Here is a 17,026-nt window from a genome sequence, read left to right as displayed (position 1 = left end):
TTTTCGCCCCGCCTGGGCCCGTCAACTCCTGCATTGGACTGTTGACCACTGGAAACATCTTGTCTGGGGGGACGAGTCTCGTTTCAAATTGTATCTAGCGGATGGTCGTGTGCTGGTATGGAGACAACCTCGTGAATCCATGGACCCTGCATGTCAGCAGGGGACTGCTTAAGCTGATGGAGCTCTGTAATGGCGTGGGGCGTATCTATTTGGAGTGATATCAGACCCCTGATACGTCTAGATACGACTCTGATGGATTACACGTACGTAAGCATGCTGTCTGATGTGGGACTGTGAACATCCGTTCACACCCACGGCACATTCAACTTGGACAATTCCAGGAGTACAATGCGACAACCCGCATGGCCACAATTGTTACAGAGTGGCACGAGGAACACTCTTCTAAGTTTTCCGCTGGCCACCAAACTCCTCAGACATTAACCTTATTGAGCTTATCTGGGATGTCTTACAACGTGCTGTTCGGAAAAGATCTCCACCTGCTCGTACTCTTACGGATTTATGGACAGCCCTGCAGAATTTATGCTGACAATTCCCGCCAGCTGTACTTCAAACGTTAGTCGAGTTCACTCCACGTCCTTTTGCGGCATTTCTGCGTGCTCGCGGGGCCCCCATTCGATATTAGGAAAGTTTCTTCGGCTCTTCGATGTATATTGTGTCCGTCATCAGTTCATGAGTAGCCGGACCGTCATCTGAAAGCATCTGAACGAAGGTGTGCGTGCGTACTTCCCCTGCCCCATTTGTTTTCTCGACAGTATAATGAGGCCGATTTAGGCCATATTATTCGATAAGTATGGAAATAACTCTTACTACATCTTAATTATGATGAAATCCCTTACGATTTAAGAACATCGTGATGTCCACCACATACATTCTATTGTTTCAAAAAGGATACCTGTGGTCAGGGATACTCGTTTAGGACTAGCTAAGTAATGACAACATGGCACATCTACTGAGGTCCATCATAGTTCGCCTGCTAAAATAAAATAGTTACGTTAAAGATGGTTGCTTTAGCATGGCTGAAAAAAAGTGCCATGCTAAAGAATATGCTTTATTCTTGCTAGGAACGAGTCTATAAAAAGCATCACACAGCCTTGCTTTTGACATTTTTATGGAGCAGAAAATACGTGACTTCTGCGTCGGAAAGTCAAGAACAGTTCATATTTAAAGATTATACGTTCATGGAAAAACTGAAATATTTGACAATGAAAGCGACAAATGTTCTGTAGGATACCTGGTCATGTTATTTGGTAACGCTCTTCTCGGTTTATTTCCAGTAATGTTTAACCTTTTACTACAATCGAAAAACTGACGGTGGTGTTGCCGATTTGTGGAAGAAGTTATTTCTAACAGAAGAGTGCACACACTATCCTGAAATGTCACTTTACCTTGTACGTCCGTCAAGAGAAGAGGGAATTAGGTCGTAATTTGTCCAGGCGCCAGTGTGCGGAGACATTTTCGTGGAAGTGTTTTGTTGTGACAGAAACGCGAACGCGCAGCTGAGAGCGGGAGATACTGACAGCTATTCGATTTGTCAATCGGCAGACAAAGCCAGAGCGACGATACCCGGGGAACACGTGAATTCGCACGGCGGACGGGCGTGAAAGCCGCGAAATGAATAGCGGAATTCCAGCAGGCTAAACGCCGGCGATGGCTGAATGCGCGCACTGCTGCACCGGCTGTCATTTTGCGCGGAACAAGTTCGCCTCGAATAACGGAATGCCCAATCAACGGAATCCCGTTATTTTGCTCATTTTGTTGTGAAAGCTGTTCAGTTGCCGAAGCGACGAGACGCGTTTTAGGGCATTTGTTCACCGGCTGTAAACATCGCTATTGGTTTATTTTGTCTTTTATTCCCTAATAAATGAGCAACTTTGTCAGAATAGTCGTCCTGAGTTTCCCGTTACCATCGCTGCTTGGTGGAATAATTTCGTATCTATCCGTGAAAGACACACTTTGGCTGTTCTGCAGCATTAATTAATTTGTTTCGTGAAGCTCTTTTCGCCCTTAGGAACTGACTGCTATCGTCAAGGGGAATACAGTAATGGTTAACAACATCCCATCAGGTGGTACACATAAAATGAGTTGTGTAAATACAGAGTAAATGTCACCTTTGACACTGCAGTTGTAACATGCTTGAAAATATATTTATTTATTTAAACTAGTCTGATCATAGCCATTAGACCGGCGTTTTACACGTACTGTACCCTTTTTACCTCAGTGTACTTAAGAAAGATCAGTTTCACTACGACAAATACTATTAAAATGATTTGAGTGTCAATAGACAAAATGTGAGTAAATAAAGCTGACAATGATCTTACACAGTTTATACTGGTAGTACTACTGCTATTGCTGCTACTTCCACTAAGTAGTAGTAGTAGTAGTAGTAGTAGTAGTAGTAATTGTGGTGTGCGTACTGTAAGACCTTCGGTACACACACCATCAGATTATTTGACTTGTCGCTCTAACGAAGTAGGCGAGTGTCAGCAATATCTCTCGTGGTCTTATCGTGGCGTGTTTATCTTCTGCTGTTAGGTCAGACGATAGAAATGCCACTTGCACACTTAGAGTAGCAGATTGACGTGACCAACTTTGAACAGAACTTGATTAATTTTCACACACATTTATTAAAATAATAAAAAGCATAGACATTACGTAACTTGATTCTCGATGCTGTTTACAACTGACAATCTGAAGTTCCTTTGGTCTTGGTACGTTAATCTTCTTCTCACATATCTCTGATACTTGACAAAGTGTCTATTCATTTATCTTCATGGCTATGTACAGGAATATGATAATCTTACTAGGCGCAGACTGCAAATTGACTATAGACTGGTTGGTTGGTTTGTGGGAGTAAAGGGACCAGACTGCAATGGTCATCGGTCCCGACTATAGACTGGTACAGACTAATGCAGACAGACTCGTTTAACACCTCGTGCATTCAGGTATCACTGCGCAAGTGTGATCCGTGAGGTGAAAAGGTTCTACGTTAGCAGCAATCTCATTGGCTGCGTTACATATTAATACGTGGATCAGTCGAAACAGAATTTGGTCCATCTCTAAGGCAGCGCCATCTCGTAGTGTGGATACGGGCGAGCGCTGCGCCCATGCTGTTGTGCTTAGCGGGGCCCACTCTAGTCTGAAAGTTGTGTATGCGCGGACTACGCAGAACTATGTACACAACAATAATAATGATAGTAATAAATGTATATATACAAATACAGAAATCTCTAATTATTGATACATGTTCAGTTACCCGAAAGTTCCAAAATGCAATGTGACATGTACTGTAGAGTTAAAAGAAAGTCACGCTTGATCGAGGTCCATGTCACTTTCCATTTTTAACCAGACATAACGTCTGAGAAAGGAAAAAAATAATAATAAGAACAAAAACAATAACGATAGAACTTGCAGGCGTACAAACTAGATGATTTATGGTATAACATTTTCTGGGGGAAGGAAATATAAGGGGACTTCACCAGCTATGATTATTGGAAAATGAGGAATATATAGTTGGAAATAATATTAAACAGAAATAACGAGTGCGTAATGGGACAATGGTAGTCATTGCTGTTGTTTCAGAAAATATGCCACTAACTGCATTCTGAAACTGGAGATGTTATTCAGTTCTCCAATATAATGTGGGAGGTTATTCTAGACTCGGGTTTCAGCTGCTGAGCAGGCCGTTGAGAATGCGGTTGAACGACAGAGAGTGACGGAAAGGACTTTGCTCTGCTAGGAACAGGTGTTTCTGGCATGTTGTTCAGACAAGAGCGTTAAGGTTGAAGACAGATATGAGGGAAAGTCTATGCTGAGAACCCAGAAGAGAAGAAAGAGTGTGTAATGGAAGCCTCTGCACTTGTCTGCACACAGTTGGGATAGCTGTGCATACGATTGTGAAATATGGTCAAAGAATCGAACAGCACAGGCATAACGAACACTGGTATTCATTGCCATGAGCTTCTCTGAGAAAGACTCTGTAGAATAACAACACTGTTCTCAATAATTAGAAGTACAAGAATTTGAACACGTTTCTTTAACGGGTCAATACGAAATGGCTTTTTTATATTTCTGAAGGGAATGGAGAGATATTGATGCCTTCTTGCAGACAGCAGATACCTGCTGAGTCCAAATTAGATTTTCATCTGTTACTAGTCCTAGATTTTTTGTTGACTGAGATAAACTGATATTTTTCTTCTTTAGGATTAAAGACAATACAGAGTCCCAATATTTCGGGCGAATGAGCCTAGAAATACCAAACAGTACCGCCTAGGTTTTGGATGGGTTAGGCTTCAATCCCATTTTCTGGGACAGTTTTGATAGAGCACACAATTCGGTACTGATATTGTCTATAGCTATTTGAGATTTATTGGTTTTGCACATAGATGTAACCAGAGGTCATCAGCGAGCTTACTGCATTTGCAGTAGGACAAAGCTCGTGATACATCATTGACATATAATGCAAGAAGTATAGGACCTAATACCAAAACCTGGGGGATTCCTGATACTGTCTGCATTGTGAGTTTATGGTGACGCACATGATGCATTGAAGCCAAGAGTTCAGGTATGAGCACAACCATCGCATTGCATTTAGTGATAAATTTAGACTACTAGGCTTGGCATGTAAAATGCGAAGTCGACAGTGTCAAAGGCTTTGCTGAAGTCTAAGAAGCATATGATAGTATCCTCTTGTGCACCCTTGGCCATTATTTTACCTCTACTAAGGCAGGTAATATGCCATCATGTTTACGAAAACTTTAATAATATTCGCCTAGTCGGTTGTTTGTAATTAGGTAGTTTATTAGCTGGTGGTGGACTATAAGTAAGATGAAGAGGAAATATATTTAATGGGCACACAGCAGAAAACATGATCAGTAAAATTTTATAAACTAAGTGGTAAAATGACAGAAAGTATGTGAATTCAAATTTAAGTAAAAAGCAAATAAATAAAAGTAAGATAATTGAGTCAAGTGTGAAAAAGATATTACATAGGAAGACCATGAAGCAAATTACAAGAAAATTAATATTTTATTTTACTTGTCTTATCGCCTTCCCCGTGATACATTCGGCCACCTAATTACATGAAAAGCACAAAAGAAATACATTAAGATGATACACAGCAGATAACTACTGAATTACAGAAGCTTGACAATTAGTTCAAAAACACAGTAAAAATGAGATACTAGATTTCAGTATTAAAATCGTTTCTTGTTATTCACGAATTTCGCATACATATATACACTGGCGGAAAAAATCACAGCACCAAGAAACAGTAATGAGACAAAAACGAAAGTTGGTAGAAGTGTTTCTGCATACGGAAAACGATGTCTTTTCAGATCTCGAGCAAGTCGCATAAGTGTGTCACTAATAGCACCACTATGAGGTTGGGAATCAGGTTTGCTTCAAATACGTGCTGTACCACTGAGGTTGGACGTAGTGAGTTGGTGGTCGTGAAGAATGCCGTTAAAGGGGACAAAGGTGTTATTATCAACACCTCACTGAGTTTGAGCAAGGTCGTGCTGTAAGGCTATGCACTACGGCTACGAGAAGCTGTGTGTTCCTTCTGCAGTATGACAGAAAGACTTGGCACGAATGCAGCCACTGTATATGATTGCTGGCAACGGTGGTGACGGGAATTTACGGTTGCTAGAAGACCGGGCTCGAGACGATCATGTGGCGCTACCAAGAGGGGAGAACATCGCTGCTGGGTCTACGTATCCTGCATACTCGGTTTGCTACAGAAACAGTCAAACAACTGGTACTAAAGAGTTTTATCACAACAAGGCAATTACAATGTCTTAACTTCGATAGATGTGCCGCAAGCAATGGGCCACATGCATAATAATCAGTTCAAATGGTTCTGAGCACTATGGGACTTAACTTCTGAGGTCATCAGTCCCTTAGAACTACTTAAACCTAACTAACCTAAGGACATCACACACATGCATGCCCGAGGCAGGATTCAAACATGCGCCCGCAGCGTTCGCGCGGTTCCAGACTGTAGCGCCTAGCAACGCTCGGCCACTCCGACCGGCTTACAGCCATAACAATCGAGTTCGTCGTCTTGCTCTGGCGCGTCGTAACACATCTGCAGTAGCAACTTCAGGGGCAGCTAGCACCACACTGACACAAGGAACAGTTACAAATCGGTTAGTTAAGGCACAGCTCCGAGCCAATGACCCCAAACCACCGGCATTTGCGACTTCAGTGGTGTCTGACAGTTCATTGGAGAGCAGAGTGGAGGTCTTTCTGATGAAAGCTGATTCTGCTTTTCTGCTTTAGGAGAAGGTCAGCTAAGGGTCAGCAACCAACCTGTCAGCATGCTAAACTCACTGGACCTACACCTAGAGTTATGGTATGGGGTGTGGTTTTGCATTACAGCAGGAGCGCTCACGTGGGTATTCCAAGCGCCCTGGCTGTCAATTTGTACGTCCATTTGATGATGCCATGTGTTGCGCTGCCAACGTACGGCTGTTGTAATTCAACATGTACTACAGAGTGTCGACATACTGCCTTGGCCTGCTCGATCACCAGGTCTGTCTCCAATCGAGCACATATGGGTCATCCCCTCATCCACTGTCCAACCTTGAAGATACTGCGGAACTGACAATATTATTGGGTCAATACGGGAATACTTAGGTACGATGTTGCAGTACCTGTATTATTCTGAATTACGACGGAATGTTTCTTCAGAAACGCATGCATGTCCGAAGGAACAGGCAGCAGCGTCTACATACGTTATGAAATACCTGAAATGTATCTGCAGTTGCGAATATCGACTATCATCAGCTGTGTAATGGAATGACGACAGTGAAAATTTGTGCCGGACGAGGACTGAAACACGGATTTCCCGCTTATCACGAACGATCGCCTTACCATTAGGCTATCTGAGCACGACCTGCAACGAGACGCAATGTTCCATATGTCGTCGCCCAGGTGTCAACGGCCTATACTCGGTCATCGACTGTGTATATCCTCACACAAGGGGGACATCACTTGAAATTCGCTTGCCCGTTATTTCATTCTCGTCTTTGCATTTTAAAGCTGATGGTAGTCCGCAATTGTGAATACATTTCATGAAATACGTAGGGGTATTTTGCTGCCGTACCCCATATTTTCAACAACGTGCTGTGAACGGTGCGCTCTGAAACACTTGTGCCTGCACCGGCATCTCACTGTGTCATCAAACCTGCCAGAAATCGCAGGCTGTCCTTCGTGACAGAGTGGGTCAGCCCCGACTTCCACATTCTGTGATGAGCAGTGTCTTAATCATCGTGTCAGCTGCCATCAAGCGCTTTACAGAGCGAACGAGGTGGTGCAGAGGTTAGCACACTGGACTCACATCTGCGAGAACGATGGTCCTGATTTAGGTTTTCTGTGATTTCCCTGAATCGCTTCAGGCAAATCCCTGGATGGTTCCTTTGAATCGGCACAGCTGATTTTATTCCCCATCCTTCCCTAATCCGATGGGACCAATGACCTTGCTGTTTGGTCCCCTCCCCAAAATCAACCAAACCAACCATTTTAGAGTAGAATGTGAACAGCAGGCCAGGTTCATGGTTTCCCCGATGCTCCTAACCCTGCGCCAAGCCGGAACAATCTGCCTTTCTTCAAAGTCGCTAATGGTATCTCCAATAAGTAGACCAAATCGTCGCTGGAATGAATTCAAATTCGCCTCTGCTCTGCTCGTACGTTTTCTTTACTGCGTCACGTTCCCTAAACTCCACCAGATGGCACTGAATCTCTCAATGGACAGTCGCCATAACCTTTCGTTTCATCAGATTCCAATCACATTAATATGACAGCCGCAGTCTACATTTGATACATGTATTACATGTCTAGTGTGAAGAGGTAGAAGGCACCATAATAAGACTCGTCCGAGCTTTCCAAGTGATTTATTGTTTCCAACTACAGTGCCCCCATTCCTCTCGATCTGCGTCACTGGGTCCTGCAATGCTGGTGACACCACTTCACTGTCTGCGAAATGGCTTGGCGCGGAATGGATGCCTCAGCGATCCGTGCAAACACTGCTGGGTGTCAGCCTTGTTCAGCAGCAGAGTTGCGGCATCGTTAGGATGCCAGCAGTTGACTGTGTGGTCTGCGTCCCTGCTGACCCAGCACCGCCCGGTGTGAGCCGCAGGTGGCCAGCTGCATGCTTCTTGCCGGCATGGCTAAGATCGCGGCGACAACAAGCATCCGTGATCCAGAGTCCGAATCTGTGGCCCTCGACTCAGGGTGCCTCTGGCTTGTGTTGGAAGCCGGGACGACTGCCCGCAGTAGCGAGCCATGGAGTGGTCTGCCGCTGGCTGGCTACTGACCCCGTTTCAGCCTCAGAGGGTCAACCAGCGACCTGCCATGGACTGGAATGCTGGCGCCCCATCTGCTGCTGCATGTAGCTGCTAGTATGACATGCCACGCCATCCAGAAGAGCTGCCACACCTGAATGACTCTCGTTAGAAATCCGCACCTATTTATAGGTGGCTGTGCGCCTCTGTTTTGCCATACACGCCGCCTTGCGTCACGTACTCATAACATGCTAGGTTGGCCAGTGGGCCCCTTCTGCCTGTGATTTGCGACATGTAAAGACACTACGTATACTCTTTCAGCAATTTGATGGATCTGTGGCCTCTATTCTACTTCGCAACTGTTGGTATGCGTAACTCACTGCAATCCGGCCCGCACCTCGCTGTAACTTGTGCTCACAATGTTGCACAAAACTAACTTTCCGCATCCTAAACGGTGGTGCCGCTACACATGTGACACCCATAGCACTTGCAGCATTAGCAGTGGAGGGTATATATAGCGTATCTGGTAATATGGGAAATGATTCAGTTGTTGATCTAATGCGGAAACAGAGCGATTTATCTGAAGTTGAAAAAGGTATGATCATTGGCTTTCGGGTCAAGGGTGGAATCATTTTCAAAACGGCTGTTCCTAAACTGCTCGCATGCCGTCGTGGTTCAAGTATGCCGTACATGGCAAAGTCGTGCGGTTCAAAACTGGAACCGAGGCAGTTGCGCTGCAACAAAGGCTACAAATGACATGGGTGAACGACAGCTGTGCAGAAGTCTACAGGCGAATAGACGTAAAACTGCTCAGCAGCTTACGATCCAGACAAACTAAGGCGTTAGCAACAGTGTCTCCTCAACGACCATTTGCATATGAACCTCCGCAGCAGGTGGTTGGGTCATGCACGCATGCTGACTGCTGCTGACCAGCAGCAAAGACTCGTATTTGCATGCCAATACCACAACCGGACGACCACCGTGTGGCGACAAACAGCTTTTTCTGATGAATCACTTTTTACGCTGCATTAGGCAGATGGCCACCGTAGTATACTGCTTCGTTATCTCTGTGGCAGTCATGACTGCAGATTTTTGCACCTCCGTTATCGAGTGTTGATTTGTAGAGCCCCCTTAATAGATAAGCGGTGCACTATACAAAGGAAGCAACTACTTGGGTGGTCGAGTACTTGTGGAGCGCACATGAGGATTTCTTACGCTGTACGATAGTTTCAGGTTTCTGATGAACACTCGCTAGTCGATACGCAGCAAGGCAAGACAGACGTCATTTAGTGAAAAGAAACTTCGACTGTCAAAATTTAATCAGTAAACTATCGAAGTGTTCGTAACAAAGTTTCCAAAGTTACTGCCTTCCAGAAAAGTTCTCAACCCCAAATTATTCTTGGGACTGAGAGTGGCTGAAACCCGAAGTAAGAAGCTCTGAGATATTTAGGGAGTCTTGGAATGTTTGTCGGAAAGGTAGATTAGACTCAGTAGAAGGTGGAGTGTTCATTCGAGTCGACAAAAATATTGTGTCCACTGAGGTTGCACATGAGTGTGATAGTGAAGTTATATACTCGCGCATAAATGGTCTAAGTGAAACCACGTTGATTGTTGGATGTTATTACCGACCACCCGATTGCTCTGTGACAGTACTAGTCATTCAAAGAAAGTCTATGGTCAGTTGTGCATAAATACCCAGATCATGCAATACTGTTTTGTAGTGACTTTAAGCTACCGATTACAGACTGGGTTGTGTATGGATTCATTGGAGTGGGTACAGACAGAAATTCTAGTGAAGTACTTTTGAACACATTTTCCGGAAACTGTCTTCAATAGCTAGTCCGGCAGCCCACTCGCAGAGGAAGTATCTTGGACCTTGTAGCTACAAACAGACCGGACTTCATCGGCGGTGTCAATAGAGAAACGGGGATTACTGGTCATGATGTCATCACAGAGACTATAGCTACGGAAGTTAATAAATCAGTCAAGACATCTAAGAGAGTGATTCTACTAGAAAAAGCACGTAAGCAGTTGTTAGCATCTCACTTAGACAGTGAATTGCAATCATTTAGTTCCAGAATGATGGACATACAGGAATTATGGGCAAAGCTTGAGCAGATTGTAAATCGTGTTTTGGACAAATTTGTGTCTAGTAAGTGGATTAAGGATGGAAAAGACCCATCGTGATTAAATAACTACATTCGGAAAATGCTGAGGAAGCAAAGGCTCAAACAGAAGGCGCAAATGACGGAAAATACTCGTTCGTCTGTGAAATGATCTATGCGCGAAAAATAGAATAGCTATCACCGTCATTTCAAAAAAATCTGGTCCTATGTAAAATCGCTAAGCCAGTCTCAGGCCTCCATCTGTTCAATCGTTGTCCTGTTTGGTTTGGCAGCAGCATATTGCAAAAGGAAGGCCGAAGTTTCAAATTCCACATTTAAGAAATCGTTCACACAGGAGACTCGTACAAACTTACCGTCGTTTTGACCCTCGCACAGACTCCTGTATGATTGACATACAATAAGCATCGATGGCGTGGAGAAACAGCTGAAAGTGTTGAAAACAAGTAAGGCGGCAAGTCCGGATGGAATCCGTGTTCAGTTTAACAAAGACAACTCTACGTCATTGGCCCGTTACTTACTTTGCATGGAGAAACAGCTGAAAGTGTTGAAAACAAATAAGGGGGCAAGTCCGGATGGAATCCGTGTTCAGTTTAACAAAGAGAACTCTACGAAATTGGCCCGTTACTTACTTTGCATTTATCGCCAATCTCTCCACCAGTGCGCACCAAGCGACTGGAAAAAAGCGCAGGTGACGCCTGTGTACAGGGTGAGTCACCTAACGTTACCACTGGATGTATTTCGTAAACCACATCAAATACTGACGAACCGATTCCACAGACCGAACGTGAGGAGAGGGGCTAGTGTAATTGGTAAATAAAAACCATAAAAAATGCACGGAAGTATGTTTTTTAACACAAACTTACGTTTTTTAAATGGAACCACCTTAGTTTTGTTAGCACATCTGAACACACAAAAAAATGCGTAATAAGTGCAGTTTGTTGCATTGTAAAATGTTAATTACATCCGAAGATATTGTAACCTAAAGTTGACGCTTGAGTACCACTCCTCCGTTGTTCGATCGTGTGTATCGGAGAGCACCGAATTACGTAGGGATCCAAAGGGAACGGTGATGGACCTTAGGTACAGAAGAGACTGGAACAGCACATTACGTCCACATGCTAACACCTTTTTATTGGTCTTTTTCACTGACGCACATGTACATTACCATGAGGGGTGAGGTACACGTACACACGTGGTTTCCGTTTTCAATTACGCAGTGGAACAGAGTGTGTCCCGACATGTCAGGCCAATAGGTGTTCAATGTGGTGTCCATCATTTGCTGCACACAGTTGCAATCTCTGGCGTAATGAATGCCGTACACGCCGCAGTACATCTGGTGCAATGTCGCCGCAGGCTGCCACAATACGTTGTTTCATATCCTCTGGGGTTGTAGGCACATCACGGTACACATTCTCCTTTAACTTACCCCACAGAAAGAAGTCCAGAAGTGTAAGATCAGGAGAACGGGCTGGCCAATTTATGTGTCCTCCACGTCATGGTAATGTACATGTGCGTCAGTTAAAAAGACCAATAAAAAGGTGTTAGTATGTGGACGTAATGTGCTGTTCCAGTCTCTTCTGTACCTAAGGTCTATCACCGTTCCCTTTGGATCCCTACGTAATTCGGTGCTCTCCGATACACACGATCGAACAACGGAGGAGTGGTACTCAAGCGTCAACTTTAGGTTACAATATCTTCGGATATAATTAACATTTTACAATGTAACAAACTGCACTGATTACGTATTTGTTTATATGTTCAGATGTGCTAACAAAACTAACGTGGTTCCATTTTTTAAAAAAACGTAGGTTTGTGTTAAAAAACATACTTCCGTGCATTTTTTTATGGTTTGTATTAACCAATTACACTAGCCCCTCTCCTCACGTTCGGTCTGTGGAATCGGTTCGTCAGTATTTGATGTGGTTTACGAAATATATCCAGCGGGAACGTTAGGTGACTCACCCTGTATAAGAAGGGCAAGAGAACGATTCAGCGAAACTACAGACCAACATCCTTAACATCGGTTTGCTGCAGAATTCTAGAGCAGAGTCTGAGTTCGACTATAATAAATATCCTAGAGACAGAAAAGCTCATGCCCACGAATCAGCACGGCTTTGGAAAGCATCGCTCGTGCGAAACCCAGCTTTCTCTTTTCTCACATAATATACTGCGAACTATGGGTTAAGGGCAACTGGCAGTTTCCATATTTCTAGATTTCCAAAAATCATTCGACACATTACCCCACTGCAGACAGTTAACGAAAGTATATGCATACGGAACTGGCTCCCAGATATGTGATTGGCTCGAGGACTTCGTAAGTAACAGAAGCCAGTATGTTGTCCTCCTCAGCGAATATTCACCGGAGACAGAAGTAGCATCACGAGTGCCCCATGGAAGTGTAATAGGGCCTTTGCTATTTCATATACACGTAAATGATCTGACAGACAAGGTGGGACGAATGTAGAATTACGAAGACTTTTTTGGACAGATGTATATTGTTGTTAAAATTAAGCAGGGAAGAATATGAAGGGCAGGGCATCTACAGAGAATGCCAGAAATTCTGAGTGTCAAGAAATTTTTTACGGGAAATCCTGACGGGAGAAGGAGAAGAAGTAGACCCAGGAAAAGATGACTGGACGTTACGGAAGAAGATCTAATGGCGATGGGAATAAGAAATTGGAGAAGGAAGGCGATGGTCAGAGAAGAACGGAGGCAGGTGATACAGAAGGCCGAGGTTCTTCGAGGACTGTGGAGCAAACCAAGAAGAAGAAGAAGAAGAAGAAGAAGAAACCAAGAAGAAGAAAAGAAGACAAGGTGGGCACAATCTGCTATTGTTCGCCGATGATGATGTGGTGTACAGGAAGGTGTCGAAGTGACTGTAGGTTGATGCAGGATGACCCAGACAAAATTTCTAGTTGGTGTGACGTATGGCAGTTGGCTCATAATATATAAAAATGTAAGTTAATGCGGATGAGTAGGGAACATAAAACCTTAATCTTGGGATACACCATTAGTAGTGCCCTCCTTGACACAGACACTTCATATCAGTGCGTAACGTTGCTGAGCCATATAAAATAGAAAAAGCATATAAGGATTGTGGTAGGGAAAGCAAATGGTCGACTTCAGAGTATTGGAAGAAATTTTGGGAAAAGGCAAGTCATCTCTAAAGGAAGGCGCATCTAAACCGCTAGTGCGAACTATTCTTAAATACTGCTACAGTATTTGGGATCCGCACCAGGTCGGATTGAAAGAGGACATCGAAGCAATTCGGAGGCGAGCTGCTAGATTTGTTATCAGTAGGTTCGACCAGCATGCAAGAGTTACGGATATGCTTCGGGAGCTGAAGTGGGAATCCCTGGAGGGAAGAAGACATTTATTTCGAAGAACGCTACTGAAAAAGTTTAGAGAATCGGCATTTGAAGTTCACTGCAGAACGATCCCCCTGCTGCCAACAGACATTTCGCTTAGAGATCACGAAGATACGAGAAATTAGGGCTGATACGGAGACAAACAAATAGTCGTTCTTCCCTTTCTCTATCTGCTAGTGGAATAGGAAACGAAATGACTGGTTGTGTTTCAGGTAACCGCCACCGCGCACCGTTTTGTGGCTTGCCGAGTATATATGTAGACGTACCGTAGATGTAGAAGCGACTGAAAGGTAAAACGCTGCAATAATTGCCTAAAGAGTTCAGACCGGAGGGCATTCCCTGGGAGATATCGTCAATCCGGCAGGCAAAAGGGATGAATTCAACTAAGGATCTGTCCTTGAGGATCATCTAGATTTCCCTTGGGGCGACGGCATCTACCAGCTGGACAGTGCAAAGTCTCACATGGCTTGCAGTGTACGTGCGTGGTTACAAGTGCAGCAGAAAGAGATTACCGTAATCCCGTGGCCACTAAACTCTCCGGATTTAAGCCCAGCCGAGTACGGTGGAACCGGCTCACGCCGTGGATCCTCATCCCAGAAGCCTAAAGCAGCTGGCCCCGCACTGGAATCGGTATGGCTCCACATCACTGTCGGTACCTTCCAGAAACACAAGCGCTCTCCTCCAGCAAGTTTCATGGTGGTCCGCCCTGCTAAATATGGTTTTTCGGGCTTTTGACAATTGGTCACATTAATGTGGCTCGGTATATTGAAATATCCAGGATTACTGCAGAACATTTAACTACAATGTGCAAAACGCCATCAGTAACCTAAATACACATCTGGCCATTAAAATTGCTACACCAAGAAGAAATGTAGATGATAAACGGGTATTCATTGCACAAATATATTATACTAGAACTGACATGTGATTACATTTTCATGCAATTTGGGTGCATGGATCCTGAGAAATCAGTACCCAGAATAACCACCTCTGGCCGTAATAACGGCCTTGATACGCCTGGGCATTGAGTCAAACAGAGCTTGGATGGCGTGTACAGGTACAGCTGCCCATGCAACTTCAACACGATACCACAGTTCATCAGGAGTAGTGACTGGCATATTGTGACGAGCCAGTTGCTTGGCCACCACTGACCAGACGTTTTCAGTGGGTGAGAGATCTGGAGAATGTGCTGACCAGGGCAGCAGGCGAACATTTTCTGTATCCAGAAAGGCCCGTACAGGACCTGCAACATGCGGCCGTGCATTATCCTGCTGAAATGTAGGGTTTCGCAGGGATCGAATGAAGGGTAGAGCCACGGGTCATAACACATCTGAAATGTAACGTCCACTGTTCAAAGTGCAGTCAATGGGAACAAGAGGTGACCGAGACATGTAACCAATGGCACTCCATACCATCACGCAGGGTGATACGCCAGTAAGACGATGACGAATACACGCTTCCAATGTGCGTTCACCGCGATGTCACCAAACATGGATGCGACCATCATGATGCTGTAAACAGAACCTGGATTCATCCGAAATAATGACATTTTGCCATTCGTGCACCCAGGTTCGTCGTTGAGTACACCATCGCAGGCGCTCCTTTCTGTGATGCAGCGTCAAGGTTAACCGCAGCCATGGTCTCCGAGCTGATAGTCCATGCTGCTGCAAACGTCGTCGAACTGTTCGTGCAGATGCTTGTTGTCTTGCAAACGTCCCCATCTGTTGACTCAGGGATCGATATGTGGCTGCACGATCCGTTACAGATATGCGGATAAGATGCCTGTCATCTCGACTGCTAGTGATACAAGGCCGTTGGGGTCCAGCACGGCGTTCCGTATTACCCTTCTGTAACTACCGATTCCATATTCTGCTAACAGTTATTGGATCTCTGCCAAGGCGAGCAGCAATGTCGCGATAAGATAAACCGCAATCACGATGGGCTACAATCCGACCTTTATCAAAGTAGGAAACGTGATGGTACGCATTTCTCCTCCTTACACGAGGCATCACAACAACGTTTCACCAAGCAACGCCGGTCAACTGCTGTTTGCGTGTGAGAGATGGGTTGGCACCTTTCCGCATGTCACCACGTTGGAGGTGTCACCACGGGCGCCAAACTAGTGTGAATGCTCTGAAAAGCTAATCATTCGCATTTGACAGCATCTTCTTCCTGTCGGTTAAATTTCGCATATGTAGCACGTCTTTTTCGTGGTGTAGCAATTTTAATGGCTAGTTATGTAAATGAAAAGCTTTCCCCTTTTGACTTTAAAAAGAGATACCAACGTTTACGCCTCATATTGATTATTATAGTGACATTATCTTCCGCGGTTTATCTCAGGAAATCTCACGGTGCTTGCTATTGGTGATGTACGCCTGCGCTGAAGTTCGACTTTTTGGCCATACGTCCCTCCCCCCCCCCCCCCTCCCCCAGATACACAGTAATCCTGGAGAATTGTAGACAGACAGACAGATTTCCATATACAATGTGTCTCCTTTACCGTTTTATTAACGTAAACAGTCCCGCATTGTCCGCAGCTCGTGGTCGTGCGGTAGCGTTCTCGCTTCCCGCGCCCGGGTTCCCGGGTTCGATTCCCGGCGGGGTCAGGGATTTTCTCTGCCTCGTGATGACTGGGTGTTGCGTGATGTCCTTAGGTTCGTTAGGTTTAAGTAGTTCTAAGTTCTAGGGGACTGATGACCATAGATGTTAAGTCCCATAGTGCTCAGAGCCATTTTAATCCCTCATCTCTCTCCGCGATCTTTACTCTCTTATCTGAGCAACACAGCAAAAACACTTTCCATCAGAGTAAAGGCGTTGGTGTCCCGCTCCATCAGTCAGTCGCTTCCTCTGTATCCTTTCCAATAGCAGAAACCAGATTCTCTAATCGGAGCTCCAAACTGCTGTTCATGGCATAGCAACGCAAACGAGAATAATGTCTGTTTATGTCCTGTACACAACACTTACCCGGCTACGACTACTATTTGCCCCTGAATTTAAAGTAATCTTCCGCATTGCCCAAAGCCCTTAGCTGTCTACCTAAATATTTCTCCCTAGAACTCGCTTTGTGTGAAGAATCGCTCTCATACCTATTAACACACACTAAGGAAAAAGTGGAAAAACCCCGACAGAAAATGGAAGAAAATATCCTAATGGAACGTGAATCTGTAGATATGATGTACTTGTACAGGCACTGAGGAAAATTCTACTCCACTCATTGAGATTCCCGGCC

The sequence above is a fragment of the Schistocerca piceifrons genome, chromosome 6 (genome assembly GCF_021461385.2).
Source record: "Schistocerca piceifrons isolate TAMUIC-IGC-003096 chromosome 6, iqSchPice1.1, whole genome shotgun sequence".
NCBI classification, from domain to species: domain Eukaryota; kingdom Metazoa; phylum Arthropoda; class Insecta; order Orthoptera; family Acrididae; genus Schistocerca; species Schistocerca piceifrons.
This window is presented reverse-complemented; position numbering follows the sequence as displayed.